Source organism: Macaca nemestrina, chromosome 17 (genome assembly GCF_043159975.1).
Source record: "Macaca nemestrina isolate mMacNem1 chromosome 17, mMacNem.hap1, whole genome shotgun sequence".
NCBI lineage: Eukaryota > Metazoa > Chordata > Mammalia > Primates > Cercopithecidae > Macaca > Macaca nemestrina.
The window spans coordinates 81,473,224-81,490,632 of record NC_092141.1 but is presented as its reverse complement, the minus strand read 5'-3'; the positions used below and the strand labels follow the sequence as shown (position 1 = coordinate 81,490,632).

At 48.3% G+C, this 17,409-nt stretch overlaps 1 long non-coding RNA gene across 1 annotated transcript in view; it reads left to right on the top strand.

Annotated features, from left to right (window-relative positions):
- Positions 1 to 17,409, top strand: part of LOC105469085 (uncharacterized) — a 186,348-nt gene that overhangs the window by 974 nt on the left and 167,965 nt on the right. The gene's annotated exons all lie outside the window — the stretch shown is intronic.

Here is a 17,409-nt window from a genome sequence, read left to right as displayed (position 1 = left end):
CTCCGTTACTTCGGGAGCGGTGCCGCCTCCGTGAGCTCCTGGCGTCCGCCCACTGGCGACCCGGGAGGCTGCTAGGGCGCAGCGCTTGGAGAACGCGATGCGGCCGAGCCCCTCTCACCGTTGGGGCTGGGGGGTGAGCGGGGCATTTGGCGAGCAGCTTTCGGGCGAGGACTGGGCCACCCGTCAGGCGGACGCGGGGATGCGTTTGGCCAGGGTGTGGACGAGCTTTCTGAATAAGTGGGAGGTGGCAGGAATTCAGTCCAGTGAGCCCACTCGCCACCTCCCCTTTCTGGCGCAACTTGCTAGTGGAAGTGGTTTCTTGGCCAATGTGGGGAGAGGGCTTACGTCTTGAGTCCGGAACTGAAAGCACACCGCTTCTGTATCCATAGCTTCCTCCTGCCCTTATTCTTTTGTGTCTGCCCTGTTTGGGGGCAGCGCGGTGCCTGTCACTGAGTGGGCACTGAATAGATGTTTGTTGAATGAATGACTGAGCGACTCCGCCCTTGGCGTGCAGATTAACCAGGGTCCTCCTTTTCCTTCTCCCTCCTTGGTACTTGTCCTCACCTCCAGGACCTATGCAGGTTTCCTGAGGATGCTTTCCCAGAGGTGGGATTCCCTCTTCCGCCCCTCAACCCTCTCCTGTAGCCTGTAGGTTCTCATTTAGAACCTGTCGGTGATCCATTTCCCACCCAGCAGTCCCTTCTGCATAGAAATCTAGACGCTGTCAGGGATCACTCTTGGTCAGCGCTCAGGGTCCCAGTGTCTCCAGTGAGCACTGCTCTAGGAGCAAGAGAAGGTAAAGCAGCACTGGAAGAAGAAAAGGCAGTGAATAGTGGCACGACCTCCTACCCCGGGAGCTGGGGCCCTCAGTGCCCCTGGCCTCATGCAGGTCCTGGAACTGCCCAGGTTGACGCAGCACCTTCCCTGCGGCCCTTCCCCACCCTCTGCTCCCACCCCAGTTCTGTGCTCAGACTGACTCAGGGAGAGGAATAGTTGAAACCTTCAGGCAAACTGATAATCAACGCCACCACCCCTCCTCCCTGTCTGATTTTAAAAAGTAATCCATACTCTTTCTCTTTCTTTTATAGAAAACTACACAAAAGTGCCCAAAGCAGGAAAAACATCTAATTCACACAGTAATGCTGGCAATTTGATCTATTTCCTCACTGGTTAAATCCCGCAAAATATACAACTTTTTCTCCTCCTCTTTTTTTGTGTAATTTTATTTGAACATTTCCCCCATGTCGTGATGGCATGGTAACTGTATTCTGCTGCAGGCATTGACTCATAATTTGCTTGACAATTTCCCTATTGTTGGACACTAAGTTGTTTCCAAATTTTTACCCTTAGAAGTAATACAGTGAGCATTTTTTGTACATAAAGATTTGTCCACATTTCATATTATTTTCTTTGGAAAATTCCCAGAAATTGCTATATTTGCTTTAAGTTAGAGTTATGTCTAAAGCAAAGGAATAACTCTATTTCTGGACATTGTTGAGATGGGCTTGGAGGAAAAGATGCCACTTACCCATCAGATAATACTGCGTCTCGGAGCGGGGACGCGGAAGCTGCACAGAGTGAATGGCTGCTGAGCAAATGAAGTGTTTTGTTTTGTTTCTTTTTGTATCAAAGAATTGATCAGCATTGGTAGGAGAATAACTTAAAATTTGCCGTCGGGATTATGATGTACATTTTTTTTTTTTTTTTTTTTTTTTTTTGAGGCGGAGTCTCGCTCTGTCGCCCAGGCTGGAGTGCAGTGGCGCGATCTCGGCTCACTGCAAGCTCCGCCTCCCGGGTTCCCGCCATTCTCCTGCCTCAGCCTCCCGAGTAGCTGGGACTACAGGCGCCGCCACCACGCCCGGCTAATTTTTTTTGTATTTTTAGTGGAGACGGGGTTTCATTGTGTTAGCCAGGATGGTCTCGATCTCCTGACCTCGTGATCCGCCCGTCTCGGCCTCCCAAAGTGCTGGGATTACAGGCTTGAGCCACCGCGCCCGGCCGATGTACATTTTTTAAAGCAATACCATAAAGTAAGATATATCAGGCAGCTAGATTTAACATGCTGTCTTTTTAAAAAAATTAACTTTTGATTCTGACATAAATCTAGATTTGCAGGAGTTACAAAAATAATGCCAAAGGCTCCACTATATCCTTTACCCCGCTTCCCCAAATGCTAACGTCTGATATATCCATGGTGCAATGATCAGACCTGGGACATTGACATTGACACACACTTTTAACTAATCTACAGGCCTTATTCAGATTTTTCCATTTGTCCCACTCATGTCCTTTTTCTGGTCCAGGGTCCAATTTGGGATCCTGTAATGGGACCTTGTAAAAAGCGGGAACCTGGAGTGGGACAGAAGACAGGCTTTGTTCAGGAGGAGGTTTGAAATTGGGACATTATTTCCATTTTCCTCCCCAAGTGAATTTACCCTTCCTCTACTGACGGTAGCAGAGCTGTATCGGGCTTCCAGGGCCGATGGGAGCCTGCCCATAAGTGGGGCAAGCATCTCTGTGTACCCCTTCCCTCCTTTCCTCTCCCCAAACCTACAGCAGGAACGTGTGTGTCATTGAGTGAAACTGGGTTATTACCCAGTCTGCCCTGACACGTCTTCTGGGGGTAGACAGTTGCCATCCGGTGTGCGTGAGAGCAAGCTACTGAGCCGCTGAATCCGTGGTTGACAAGTACACCGTGCAATGCCTGTGTGGGTGACTCATGCCGGCTGCAGTAGCAGGTGTGTCGGGAGCTAAACGTGCAGACCCAGCAGGTACAGCATTTCCTGGTTATCTGAACAGATTGGAAGGAACACGGATTTCTGCTCTGAACTCAGAACAGATTTAGGGTATTGTTAGGCAATTTTGGGCTAGGAAGTGATTCTCCTTTTCTTTAGGGGACTTTCTTCCAGGAGAAGATTTGGGGTGAGGAGAGCTAGCCCGAAGGGATTTTTGGAGGTGGCTGATATGGATGGAGGCTAGCCCAGGTTCTTTTTTTTTTTTTTTTTTTTTTGGAGACGGAGTCTCGCTTTGTCGCCCAGGCTGGAGTGCAATGGCCAGATCTCGGCTCACTGCAAGCTCCGCCTCCCGGGTTCACGCCATTCTCCTGCCTCAGCCTCCCGAGTAGCTGGGACTACAGGCACCCACCACCTCGGCCGGCTAGTTTTTTTTGTATTTTTTAGTAGAGACGGGGTTTCACCGTGTTAGCCAGGATGGTCTCGATCTCCTGACCTCGTGATCTGCCCGTCTCGGCCTCCCAAAGTGCTGGGATTACAGGCTTGAGCCACCGCGCCCGGCCAGGTTCTTTGCATAAGAGTCCACTTGTGTGAATTTGAAGAAACCCAGGAAAGGGTCCCTTCTCCTGTCCTTACAATAAAGCGACCGCATGGTCAGTCAGTAACGCACGCGTGAATTGAGGCTGTCTGCTTTGAGTATCGCTGTGTGTTTTCTGACTTGGAATGGTTGCCTGCGTTGAGCGAAGGCGATGTTTGTTTGGGATAAGGAAGTTTTGATGCTACTTAAATCTCAACAAAACAGATTTCTGTTTTCTAGACAGTTTCTGTGTTGATGTTAGGGTCTGGTTGCCGAGACTTGATTTTTCTTTTCCTTTTTGAAATACTCCCAGCCTTCCTACCGTAGCTTGTAAACAGAAGGATATCCATGTCTTTCTCTCTCCTTGTGAACTGGTACACATGTTTTCTGTAACTAGCCAGCTCCAATGAGGATCATAACAGGAAGTCTTGTGGGGAGAGGGGTTGCGGGTGTTGTGACTAAACAGTTCTGGAAGGCACCTCTGTCTACACCTGCCTGTCCCTGTCCTCAGCGTCTCCTGGTGGGTCCTCCCTAGTCAGATGCTGCAGCTTTTCTAGAATCTACTCCAGTGCAGTGCAGACTGTTCACGTTGAGATTGCCCCACCTGTCCCCTGGTGTTCAAATTGTGGTTTGCATAAGAATGAATTGTTTGCGGAACGTGTTAAAAATGAATATTCTTAGCACCCACCCCTGTCTGGCCCCTCACCTTTAGTGCTTGGGGGTCTGCATTTTCAACAAGCCATCCAGGCCATTCTGACACGGACACTTTGAAGAAACAGGAAGTTGACTGACTTCTTGGCCAGATAAAGCCTTAATTGAACCTTTTGCCACTGAAGCTTACCCAACTACAGTGTTTTTTTCTTTCTCCTCCTCCTCCAGGAAGCCTTTCTGGTTTACCTCCACTGGTCTGGGCCCCCGCATGTGCTTATTTGGTTTGCTGGTACAGGTTTTTACATAGGAGCCTTGAAATCAGATGCCCTTTATACTTGGTTAAGACAGGAGTGGCTGCATTTGGGTGAATGATAAAGGAACTACAGCTCTGGGCATTTTCTCCTCTCAGGTAGGCAAGGTCTTTGGGAGCTTGGAACGTGCCCCTGAGCAGGCAGCATCCTGGCACATTTGTTTGTGTACCCACACAGACCACTGCCGCTTCTGTCTGTGGCCACCATTGTTCTAGACAATGTCACTGTCATCATGGAGCTGGTTGGGGTGCTCCACACCAAGTTAGCATTCCCTGTTCACGTGATTGATGCACCCAGCTCACTTCACAAGAGGACAGGAATGATCCTGGATCAATTCTTTTCAACTATGCCATTGGCGAAAGACCCCCTGTTCAAAGTCAGCTGGGTGTTCCTGCTTCACAGACGAGGTCTGTGCCTGGAAAAACATTTATACAAAACCAATCTTGGTTGGTCACATGATATCCAAAAGGCCCGAAGGAATCGTGCAACCTAGAAGAATGCTGAAGTGACAAGTTTCTGCCCAAGAATTCTTTTTGTAATGTGAATCATCATCACCTCCTCCCATATTTGGTTTGTTGGTACAGGTTTTTGCATGGACGTCTGGAAACCAGGTGTCTTTGTATGTGATTAAACAGACGTGGCTTCATTTAGGGGTATGATCAAGGGACTGCAGTTCTGCAGCTCCAGAAATCAACTGGACCTTCCGACTCCCAGGTCTGTGAGGCTCCCCCATGGTTTGGAAGACGCCGATTGTTAGGGTCCAATTTTAATGATTTACAGACTTACCTCGTTTGCTTCAAAAGTGGTCATTTTACTTTAGCAGTTTACTTTTTATTGTTGTTGTTTACTGGACTGGGAAGTCCCAGTAGGACAGGCCAGGAAGGACCATGCCTGCCGCCCAGCAGTGCCTTCTGATGGTTGAGTTGGGATTTCGGGGCATGCTTTTTGAGCTAGCCATGGAGTATTCCTTCTCTAATGATAGATGTATTTCAAATCATTTACCTATGGACTTCCTGTTACCTTAATTCTACAAATATTGAGTGCCTGCTGGATGCTTTTGTAGGCATTGGTGCAACCTCTTTGGTTCTTCAGCATGTGGGCTCTGGTGGTCTTAGGGGCCCATTGGAAGCTGACTTGAAGATTTAGCAGCCTGTGTGGAAGCGGAGGTTCTATTGCACTTGACAAAGTGAAAGGAAGGTGTCTGAGGTGCTGGTCTTTGGGGACAATTTCACTATGTGAGAAAAACCTTTACTGAGCTGTAAGTGACAATGATGGTTTCTGCAGTTATGCCTTCTTCACTTAACTACTTGAAAACTTTTAAACCATTTTTACTTTTCACTCTTTTTTTTTTTTTTTGAGATAGGGTCTTGCTATGTTGCCCAGACTGGAGTGCAGTGGTATGATCTCAGCTCACTGCAACCTCCGTCTCCCGGGTTTAAGCCATCCTCCCACTTCAGCCTCCTGAGTAGCTGGGACTACATGCATCCACCACCATGCCCAGCTAATTTTTGTATTTTTTGTAGATATGAGGTTTTGCCATGTCTCCTAGGCTGGTCTTGAACTCCTGAGCTCCAGCAATCCACCGGCCTCAGCCTCCCAAAGTGCTGGGATTATAGGCATGAGCCACTTCACCTGGCCCACCATTTTTATTATGATAAAATATACACAACATAAAAGTTACCATCTTAACTACTTTAATGTACACAGTTCTATGGTATTTGGTACATTCACATTGTTCTGCAACCATCACCACCTATTTCCAGAAAGTTTTTCTTCCCAAACTAAAACTCTGTACCCATTAAACACAAACTCCCCATTCCCCGATTCCTCCCAGCCCCGGTCAACCACTGTTCTACTTTCTGTCTCTATGAATTTGGCTACTCTGGGTATCTGATAGAAGTGGATCATACAGGATTTGTCCTTTTGTGCCTGGCTCATTTCTTTAGTCTACTTTCTTTGAGGCTCATCCATGTTATAGCATATGTCAGAATTTTCTTTTTAAGGCTGAATAATATTACATTGTATATTTATATTGCATTTTGTTTAACCCCGTCTCTACTAAAAATACAAGTGTCTGTGGACACTTGGGTAGCTTCTACCTTTTGGCCATTGTGAATAATGTTGCTAGGAGCACAGGTGTGCAGTGATCTGTTCGGGTCTCTGTTTTCAGTGCTTTTAGGGATATACCTAGAAGTGAAATTGTTGGACCATATGGTAATTCTATTTTTCATATTTCAAAGAACAACCATACTGTCTTTTTTTTTTTAATTTTAACTTAAAAACTTTTTTTGAGACCAAGTTTCACTCTTGTTGCCCAGGCTGGAGTGCAATGGCATGGTCTCAGCTCACTGCAACCTCTGCCTCCTGGATTCAAGTGATTCTCCTGCCTCAGCCTACCGAGTAGCTGGGATTACAGGTGACTGCCATCACATCCGGCTAATTTTTGTATTTTTAGTAGAGATGGAGTTTCACCATATTGGTCAGGCTGGTCTTGAACTCCTGACCTTAGGTGATCCTTGGCCTCCCAAGGTGCTGGGATTACAGGTGTGAGCCACTGCGCCAAGCCTGCCATACTCTCTTCTATAGCATCTATATCATTTCACATCCCCACTAATGGTGCACAAACTTTCCATTTTCTTGCCAAGACTTGTTTTCTTATTCTTTTTATTATTATTATTATTATTATTATTATTTATTTATTTATTTATTTTTAAGAATAGCCATCCTAATGTGTGCGAAGTGCTTTTTGCTTTAAGAAAGCCATCTTCATGAAGACTGAAGTGCCCGGGAAAGCGAGGAGCAGTGGGGGTGGCGCCCAGCTCTGGATCTGCCACAATTATTCTTTCTAAATGAAAAGGTTTGATGACCCAGCACGTTCCTTAGGCCCTGATTCTTTGAACTGGAGTTTTCCAATTGCTTTTGTGCCCATATCCCATCTGATAGTACCTTCGACCTGGTGAAATGATCAGGTGTCATCCTGTTTTACAGGAGGGGCATTAAAGCACTAGTCAGTGAAATGATGTGGATAGATACTGACCCTGCGGACCGGCCCTCACGCTCTAACTCCTAATCCGGCACACATGGTGAAAAGCGAGTGTTCTGGAAGTGTTGGTGTGGAGACGAAGGGCCTGGAGGATAGAGACTGGACTCACTGCTTAGAATTCTAGAGCGAATCCTCTCTGCTGCTTGCCCTGCGGAGTCACGCTTTCCTATGTATTCGCTGGAAGTGGACTTTTTTTTTTTTTTTTTTTTTTTTAAAGTAGAGAACACTTTTCTGCACAGTTTGAGCTGCTTAAAAAGTGCCTTTTGAGGTTGGGCGTGGTGGCTCACGCCTGTAATCCCAGCACTTTGGGAGGCCGAGACGGGTGGATCACAAGGTCAGGAGATCGAGACCATCCTGACTAACACAGTGAAACCCCGTCTCTACTAAAAATACAAAAAATTAGCTGGGCGTGGTGGTGGGCGCCTGTAATCCCAGCTATTCGGGAGGCTGAGGCAGGAGAGTGGTGTGAACCTGGGAGGCGGAGCTTGCAGTGAGCAGAGATCGTACCACTGCACTCCAGCCTGGGCCACAGAGTGAGACTCCGTTTCAAAAAAAAAAAAAAAATGCCTTTTGAGCATCATGGTGGATGTCAGAGTTCGGTGGCAGCTCCCGTGGGGACCTGGGGTGTGTGGCTGGGTGAAGATGGTCACCTCCCTTCTGTGGTTTTATTCCCTAGGCTAAGTCTGAGCCCCCAAGGCTCCTGTGGGTTCTGGTTTGTGATTGGCTCCTGCATGCCCCATGTGCATGTCCAGCCACCAGGTGGATTAGGCGTTTGTAGTAAATGATTTCACTGACCCTGGGGGACAGATGGTAGACAATATTTGATCCCAGCCTTTGCAGGGCTCTACCCCCTCGCAGCCTCTGCACCTTCTCTGCATGGGACGGGAAAGTGACCTTGTCACCTAGAGCCACCAAAAATGTGGCTGTTTTCCATTTTAACTTTTCAATGGTGATATTTCTTTTTATTTTTAAAAATTAAGCAGTGGCTGGGCGTGGTGGTTTGCTCCTATAATCCCAGCACTTTGGGAGGCCAAGGTGGGAGGATCGCTTGAGCCTAGGAGGTCTAGACTGTGGTGAGCTATGATTATCCCACTGCCCTCCAGCCTGGGTGACGGAGCAAGACCCTGTCTCTAAAAAAAAAAAAAAAAAAAAAAAAAGAATAAAAAAAATCAAACGTCAAGAAGCAAAGCTGTTGTTCCTGAAGTTGGGGTGACAGAACAGGGTCACCCCTGCCTGGAGGCTTTCTTCTCTCTGGGAGGGGTGGGGGTGTCCCCCCAGGACCCATTTTTCATGACCCCAGAACATGGCCTCTTCTCTCTGATTCGTGACCGTGACCCCTCCTCCTTTGGTTTCAGACTAAACTTCTTTAGAGGACCCAGGACTAAGCTGAGGGAGGTTTTTCTGAACCTCAGGGAATCTGTGGCCACTGGCAAGCCAGCGGGAAATTCAGGTGTTTGGGTTTTTAATTAAATTTCTAAGTGGAAACCAGGAATGCGGTTAACCAAGGAGTGGAGGTGGTCCGGGTTTCTCATTCCACCCTGACTGCTGGGCTGTTCGGGCTTTCTTGGAATTGCTTTTCTCGTCACCTTCGCTGCCTTCTTTTTCTGCTGTCCCCCCATTCCTTGCTCACACCGTTGTGATTGAACCGGAATGGTTTCCTCAAACCTTTCTCTGGGGTCTTATCATCCTGGGCATCTGTCTGTCAGGTACCAGCTTGTGGGGAGGATGCCCATATGCCTGCAGTCAAGGTTCACTGCTCAAACTGGCCATTGGGTGACGCTGCTTGTTGCCCAAATAATGACCCGGCCCCGTGGCCCAATTCCTTGTACCAACCCTGTGTAAGGATTCAACAGATATGATCCCTGCATTAGTCCGTTCTTATGCCGTTAATAAAGATATACCCGGGACTGAGTAATTTATAAAGAAAAGAGGTTTAATTGACTCACAGTTCCACATGGCTGGGGAGGCCTCACAATCATGGCGGAAGGCAAAGGAGGAACAAGTCACGTCTTACATGGTGGCAGGAAAGACAGAGCTTGTGCAGGGGAACTCCTCTTTATAAAATCGTCAGATCTTCTGAGATGTATTCACTATCATGAGAACAGCATGGGAAAGACCTGTCCCCATGATTCGATTACCTTTCACTTGGTCCTTCCCATGACACGTGGGAATTGTGAGAGCTACAATTCAAGATGAGATTTGGGTGGGGACACAGCCAAACCCTATCAGTTTCCAACCAGCCCCTGCTGCCTGTCAGCAGGGCAATGTCCAGAAAGAGAGGCAGGCTCAGAGAACGTTTTTCCAGAGTCTTTATTTCCCTTAATCCTCGGAGCCCTGGGATGTTACGATCTCCAGCATTTGAGGCTTAGAGGCATGAAGGAATATCCTTAAGGTCTCATAGCTTTGAAGGATGGAGCCACAGTTCAAAATCAGGTCTTGGCCCAGGCCCATCACTGGACCCCTGTCTTGCGCCAGTACCAAGTGTCTGTATGACTTTGCACACGTCCCTGGGCCTCTGTCTGTGGGCCCAATTCCTCATCCACAAAAGGAAGAGTTTTTTAGGTTGGTCATTTTTGTTGGAGGTTACAGAGAAACCAGCCATATCCAATTTAAAACAATGGATGTTTTGGTTGTTCATGTAACTGAGAAGTGTGGGGTTGTGCTTTTGGGGTGATTTGTGAGCTCAGTCTCTCTCTCTTCATTCTCTCCCCTTCTGTATACAGTTTCATTCTCAAGTTTACTTTTCTCATCTGGGCAGGCCTCCTGACTCTACAGATCCAGAGGGAGAGAATGGCTTTGTGGTGGCCTTCCTGAGAGCTGACCCTGTAGCAACGCTCACCCCTAGACCCACACCTCTGGCCAGGTGCCGGGGTCCGGGGGACACATTGATTGACTCTCCCCTGGTCATGTGCATCACATCTAGCTCTGTCGCGAGGTTCCCCAGAGCCGCCAAGATTCTGCATTTGTTTATCCACTCATTTGTCTGTGGACACTGGGGTAGCTTCTACCTTTTGGCCATTGTGAATAATGTTGCTAGGAACACGTATGTGCAATGATCTGTTGAAGTCTCTGCTTTCAGTGCTTTTGGGGATATACCTAGAAGTAGAATTGTTGGAACATATGGTAATTCTGTTTTTCATATGGCCTTTGGGAAGCACAGGTACATGCAGGGCAATACCACCAATTGTTCACTATGAATGAATTGGACTCCTGGGATAATAAACCAGAATGTGTGCTTTGGGGGGCAGGGAATTAGTTTTGCTTACCTCTGTATACCTGGTATCTTAGGAGGGTGCTGGGGGCATATTAATGCTTAATAAAAGTTGACAAATGAAGGGACCTCAAAAGTGTTTTCCTCTTCTGAAACTCTGAACCCCAGAGTCTATTTTTGCATGGGACATCATCTTGTTCCAACAGGGAGCTGGCTCCTGGGTCGCTAAATCCAGCCTTGCAGTTGATCACCCATGACTGGGTTCTCGTTGACCTGCACGAAGAGTTGCTAGTGGAATAAAAACTGGGTGCTTAGAATGGCACCTGCTGCCTGAGATTTCATCACAGAAAGGGAAACACTTGCATCTCTAGACTAATGGTGTTGCTCCCAGTCTACCTTGGGAGGCAAGTTCTGTTCTCCTGGTATGAAAAGCCTGACGACGTGAGCTAGGGGCAATGGATTTGTGCAGACTTCTCATCAGGCTCCTGTGTTTGGCAGCCCAGTGGGGAAGACTGAGAATACAGGGAGGTCAGACAGAGAGCTCGTCCAGAAGCAGCCACACAAGTGGATTTATGTGGAGGGCTCCATTGTGTTCACACATTCATGTGCCAACTTGGAAGCAGATCTTCTGGGTGCTCCATGTTCGAGAGACAGCTTTGATCTCCAGGCTGTTGAGCTCAAGGTGGGAGACTCTGTTTTGCTTACTTTGTTCGCACGTTACACAGGTAGGCTTTGTTTGAGGAGCAGTGACTCACGCTCATGGGTTGTGTGAGCTTTGAAAGGAAGCCATGCGGCCCTGGCAGGTGCTCCCAGCTGTCCTCGTTTGCCATTGTCAGAAAAAAATCTTATTGTCATAGCAACAGATTTTTTTCTACCTACGGCTTGAGTATGAATAGCCTTTTTTGGTAGGTGATGAAATGAGAGGAGAGGGGGTGGGTATCCTGTATTAAAGGTGCCGTATGTCCTGTGGAAGTGTAGTTACTGTTACCCCCATTTAACAGACAAGGATGCTGAGGCTCCCAGAGCTTATGTCAGTTGTCCAAAGTTACCCTGCTGGTCTGAGGCAGAGCTGGAACTTGATCTGCTTCCAACTGGGCATGTGATTGCATCCATCCAGCCTTTAGCTGCAAGCTGGATCCTGTTTCTCTTGGAAAGTGCTAGAAGTCACAAATCAAATGGTTTTCACATTATATATTTATTTTGAGACAGAGTCTTACTCTGTCATCCAGGCTGGAGTGCAGCGGTTTGATTGTGGCTCACTGCAGCCTCAACCTCTGGGGCTCAAGCTATCCTCCTTTCTCAGCCTCCTGAGTGGCTGGGACTATAGGCATGCACTACCACACCTGGCTAATTTTTTGATTTTTTTTTTGTAGAGACAAGGTCTCACTATGTTACCCAGGCTGGTTCATGAAGTCCTGGGCTCGAACGATCCTCCTGCCTCCACCTCCCAAAGTGCTGGGGTCATAGGCGTGAGCCACCATGCCTGGCCTCATAATGCCTCTATCGCTATGATTCATCCTTCACTTCTTCCTCCTAGTAACCCACTGACAGCTTTAAAACAGTGCTTCTCCTTCCCTCTGCTGATAGAGGTGAGACCTGCATCCTTTCAGGAGTGTAGCTGGAAATAGACTCCATCCTTCCCTACAGTTGGGACAGTGAAATCGATGTTAAGGTTATTAATACTAAGACCAACTGAGAGGTTGGTTGACTAGGGTTCCCTGATGAGAAACTCTCATGCAGTGCTCCCCAGGTTCCAGGCTTTTCCTCCAGCTCTGCCTCTTCTCTCTTGCTGTCCTCAGGTTTCTCTCTGCAGACATAGAATCTGGTTTGGAGAGCTAGAAATGATGGCACATTTCCCAACAGACAAGCAGGAGGGCCAGGGTCCAGATGCAGATCTGTTCATCCTTAAAACCAGTACATTTGCCCACAGTACCGTCCTGACTGTATTTGTTTAGGAGATGTACATGTCCAGAGCATGCATCAGCATCACGGATTCCCCTATTGTTGAAATCCCATGAAAGATGCTGAGGCCAGGGCATGCTCAGTTGAATTTCTATCACATTTTCCACCTGTGATCGTTGGTGTTTAGGGGGATGATTCTAGGGGGCAGGGGGAAGGGGTGTCCCGGCATCCTTGATGAAGAAGGTATGTGAGGTTGGCTGCACAGTGGGACAATGGAACAGGAGATGGATCCATTATCAAGGCATTCACTGGAAATGTTGCGTTCGAGGGCTCTAACTTTCAGTTGACCAGGACATTGTTGTGTATACCTTATTCCTTGAGCTCAAAGTTGAGTTTTCAGAGCAGACCTATTGGTAGGCTCACTCTTCGGTTGTTATGCTTGGAAAGCAGGAGTGCTGCCCGGGGCTGTACCTACATCACCTTTCAGTGGGGTAGGGAGCCCTGTGAGAAAGCCTTGCCCCATCTGAGCTGCACACCCATCAGCTGCCATGCACTCTGTCCTTTGCACAAAGAACCTCTTAATTGACATGATTGGGAGGGTAGAGAATGAGCCTCTGTGTGGCCTTGAGGTTGGGGGGATGGGAGGATGGGAGCTGGTATATGTCTCATTCACTGGACTAGGTACAGTGAATCTTTCATTCCTCCTTCCACATACTTCCCTCCCCTTCTTGGCTTAAATCTTGTGTCTCTCTTAAAGAAATGGACTGGCTTCTTGGTTCTATGTGTGTGGAAGGTCCAATTCCCTTTTAACTTTTTTCTCGGAAGTATAGAACTTGGGCTATGGTTTCCATTTGTTTAAGTGAGATGACTTACGTGAAAGCGGTCATATACTGTGCAATGCAAATCTAATGAATAACCAGCCCAGGAATCTCTGTTAGCTTGAGTGGGCAGACAGGAGAGGAGTCGGGGCAGAGCGGAGGAGAGGAGTGGCAGCAAGGAGGTGCCTCCTCAGCGCTTCCTCCCTGGGGTCCAGAATGGGTTCTGGTCTCAACTGGTTTTTCCCTGTGACCTGCTGAGCACTCCTTTCCTCCTGGGCTGTGTCCTCCTCCTTTCCTTTCCTTACTCTCCCAATACATGGTTAGGGATACCTGACTTGCAGGTGACATAGAATCCAGTATTAGTGTCCAGTGCTTGCCCAGGTTATGCCTGAATAAACTCATCAGTGGGTTGGGTGCTAACTCTGTGTTTGCAAACTTTTGTTTTTCATCCAATTTTTCTCTTCCTTAAACTTCCATAATACTGACAACTATAATATCATATACTGCCATGATGGTTTCACATACCTGGATCTTTTTTCTTCTGTTTAGTCATAGGTGTGCACTCTGATTTCATAGCACCTGGCCTCATGCTGATGCTAGTAAAGACTTAAGACAGTGGACCCTTGAACAATGCAAGGGTTAGGGGTGCTGGCCCTCCGTGCAGCTGAAAATCCACATGTAACTTTCGACTTCCCTAAAATTTAACTGCTACTAGCCTCCTGTTGACTAGTAGTCTTACCAGTAACATAAACAGTCAATGAACACATATTTGGTATGTTATATGTATTATGTATTGATACAGTAGATATGTATTATATACTATACTCTTGCAATAAAGTGAGCTAGAGAAAACGATATTAAGAAAATCATAAGGAAGAGAAAATAGATTTCCTATTCACTAACTCGAAGTGGATCATCACAAAGGTCTTCCCCCTCGTCGTCTTCAGTGAGTAGGCTTGCAGGGAGGAAGAGGAGGGGTTGGTCTTGCTGTCTCATGGGTGGCAGAAGTAGAAGAAAAACCGCATATCGGTCGATCCACACAGTTCAAACCTTGTTCAAGACTCAACTGTGGGCCGGACGCGGTGGCTCAAGCCTGTAATCCCAGCCCTTTGGGAGGCCCAGGCGGGCGGATCAAGAGGTCAGGAGATCGAGACCATCCTGGTTAACACGGTGAAACCCCGTCTCTGCTAAAAAATACAAAAAAAACTAGCCGGGCGAGGTGGTGGGCACCTGTAGTCCCAGCTACTTGGGAGGCTGAGGCAGGAGAATGGCGTAAACCCGGGAGGCGGAGCTTGCAGTGAGCCGAGATCGCGCCACTGCACTCCAGCCTGGGCAACAGAGCAAGACTCCGTCTCAAAAAAAAAAAAAAAAAAAAGACTTAACTGTGTATACATGGCGACTCGGTGGGTTGAAGGCCACACTGGTCTGCCATTTGATGTGGCTGTGGTGACAGTGGTGTCTGGTCAATGGGTTCTGGCTTAGTAGCCTAAACATACGGCATTGTAGAAGCAGCTTTCAGAAGGTAGTATTGGTGTTTGCTTGGAGTGGTCCTGAGAATTGCACATTGCACGCTTCTATCCCCTGTGCGTGGTTTTCTGTCCCCAGGAGTCCTGTTTTTTTTTCCTAGTCTTGGCCTCCTAATTTGCCTCATGGCTTTGGGCTTATTACACCACATATTGGGGCCTCAGTTTCCTCTCTGTGTATCTCAGAACTACGTGATGTCTTGGTTACTTTGAGCAGGGAGGGTGTCTTTGTGTTTTGTTCACTGTGTTCCATAGGTGACCTTGAGCAAGGCGGGTAAGGCGAGATGCCAGGTTGTTCTCAGTGGACACATGGCTTCCAGTTCTTGTTGCAATACAACTCGACTTCTTGGAGAAGAACTCTGTTCAACATAAATGAAAAAAAAAAAATAGAAAACAGTCTTGCTGAGCAATCTTTAGAGAACATCATTTGTGATAGCTCTAGCTGGGAATATCTATTTTGTTGTGACCTTGTACCCAAATAAATTAGAGGAGTAAATGACCCTTTTTCTCCCTGAGGTTTGAGATGATTTTATTTATTTAAGTGCTTTAGGGCACTCTGCTTGCCCTTCTCCAGAGGGGGACCGGACCGTTGGATTCAAACTGCCTTCAAAGGATTGATCTTTTAGGGCACTGTGACACAGGCCCCTCACTTAGGTAAAAGTGAGATTCTTTTCTGCGTGCTGGTGGGCTCCCATCCTGGATTTAGGAGCTGCAAAGCACACGTCGGTGGGAGATCCGGCTGGGAGGAGAATTCCGCTCTGCGGGGCTGCTCACCGGCTTGTCATTCACTTGCTGTTAAGGCATAGAGACGCCTTGTTGTAACTGGAATTGTTCTGGGGAATGAGGAGTCCTCGCCACTCCCCCTTCTCCTTCCCGCCCTAACCTCCCTCCCCTCCCCTCAGGGGAAAAAAAAATTCCTTCCCCCTTTCAGCATCTGTGTCTTTAAGAATTCCCTCCACTGTAGCCTCAGGACAGAGACCCTTCTGTGAGTGTGCTGGAGGCCTGTCCTTGGTGACACCCCGCCCCCCATATTAAAAGACCATCGGAACAAGCTCCCCATTCTCCTCTGGAGAGGGTCCCTCTGTCCCAGGCCAAGCGACTCTTAAGGGAGCGTTTATCCTGGGACACTCAGTTTACAAAGACTGCTGCAGCGTTAGATAAACTCACTCAGCCCTGCGGGGGGGAGGGGGGAGGAAAAGAACAAAACCCCCTTTATTTTCACCCCTGCAGGAAGACCACTAAAGACTTTGTGCTGGAGAGCGGGGGTCTGAGCAAACAGAAGAGGGGGGTCTGTGTGGTACTGATTTGGGGAGAGCATTAGGAGTTATTATCTTATCATTTTATTTTTAGGGGAAATCTTAGCATGGGGGAGGGACTCCCGCATAAGTAAATGGTCCCAAATGACCTCCTCTCTCTGCTGGCTACTGAGGTGCTGTAGGGCAAGTTTGTCTTGACTTGCCAGAGAGAAGTCAGTCTCTGGTATTTTTTTTTTCTGCCACCTCTTTGGATAGGGAAATACTCACCCGCTCTGCGGACTGGGCTCCAACGTGTGTGTGTTTGATTATTTTTAGTGTAAGGGACTTTGGGTTGGCTCTGCTTCATGGAATGCATTTGGCCATCTGCGTGTGTGCCCCTTTGGAGGGGGGTGTGCGGGGACCCTTCTACCTCCTTATCACTGTCTGGAGCGCCCTTTACTGTGAATGGCCTCAAGTTGCCGTAGGTCATGTAAAGCAGAGATGCCCTGTGGTTGGCCATTGGTGGGAGGAGGGATGGATGAATGTGACTCAGTGCAATGAGGAGTGTCAACATCTCATTTAATCCTATGAGGTCTTTGAGGAGGTAAATAGTCTCATCTTACCTGGAATGCAAGACTCAGAGAGGGAAAGTGAGTTACCTAATGTCTCCCAGAGGTGGGATGCTTGAAGTCCCAGCCCTGGGGTGTCTGATTCTAAAGGTCCTGCCTGCCGCAGAGCGGGAGGCCAGGTCAGGGGGCCCAGGGTGGCTAAAGGGGGTGAGCTGGGCTGAGGGGTCGAGGTTACAGCAAGATGAAAGGCATTGGCAGGCCCTTGCCTTCCAGCAGCTGGTTAGGGTTTTGTCCTTACACCGTTGCCTTTCCCCTGGGCGCTGCTGGGGCTCTGCCACTCAGGTTCCGGTGAGGGATGGCGTGTGCTTCTGCTGGCCCGTGTCTCTTCTGGTTGTGTGTCTTTGGAGGGCTCAGCACTCACCTCCAGGGAGGAGGTGGCAGAAAGAGGCCGGAGTCGTAGAGCCCTTCGCTCTGGGCTGGAAGGGAGGTGCCTGGCTGCTTCGGCAAACAAGCAAGATTTAGAAACCTGGCTGGAGCTGTGGTCGAGGGGGACCCTTCCCTGCTGGTGTCCTGGAGAGAGGAACCCTGATAAGGTTCCCAGATGCTAATTCCTGACCCTTCTCCCATTTTCTTTCTCCCTGGAGGAGTGTTGGGCCATGGGGATTGATCTGTGTGTGTGTTGGGGCAGGAGATTGGAGAGGGACTGGCCCCTGGGTCGCATCTGTGTGCAGCCCAGCTCTTCCTACCCCAGTTGCAAGTGTAAGAGGCCTGGAGAAGGGAGGGTGGCGGGTCTGTGCTGTGGCAGGCGAGAAGGGCCTCCCCAGGTCAGCTTTACCA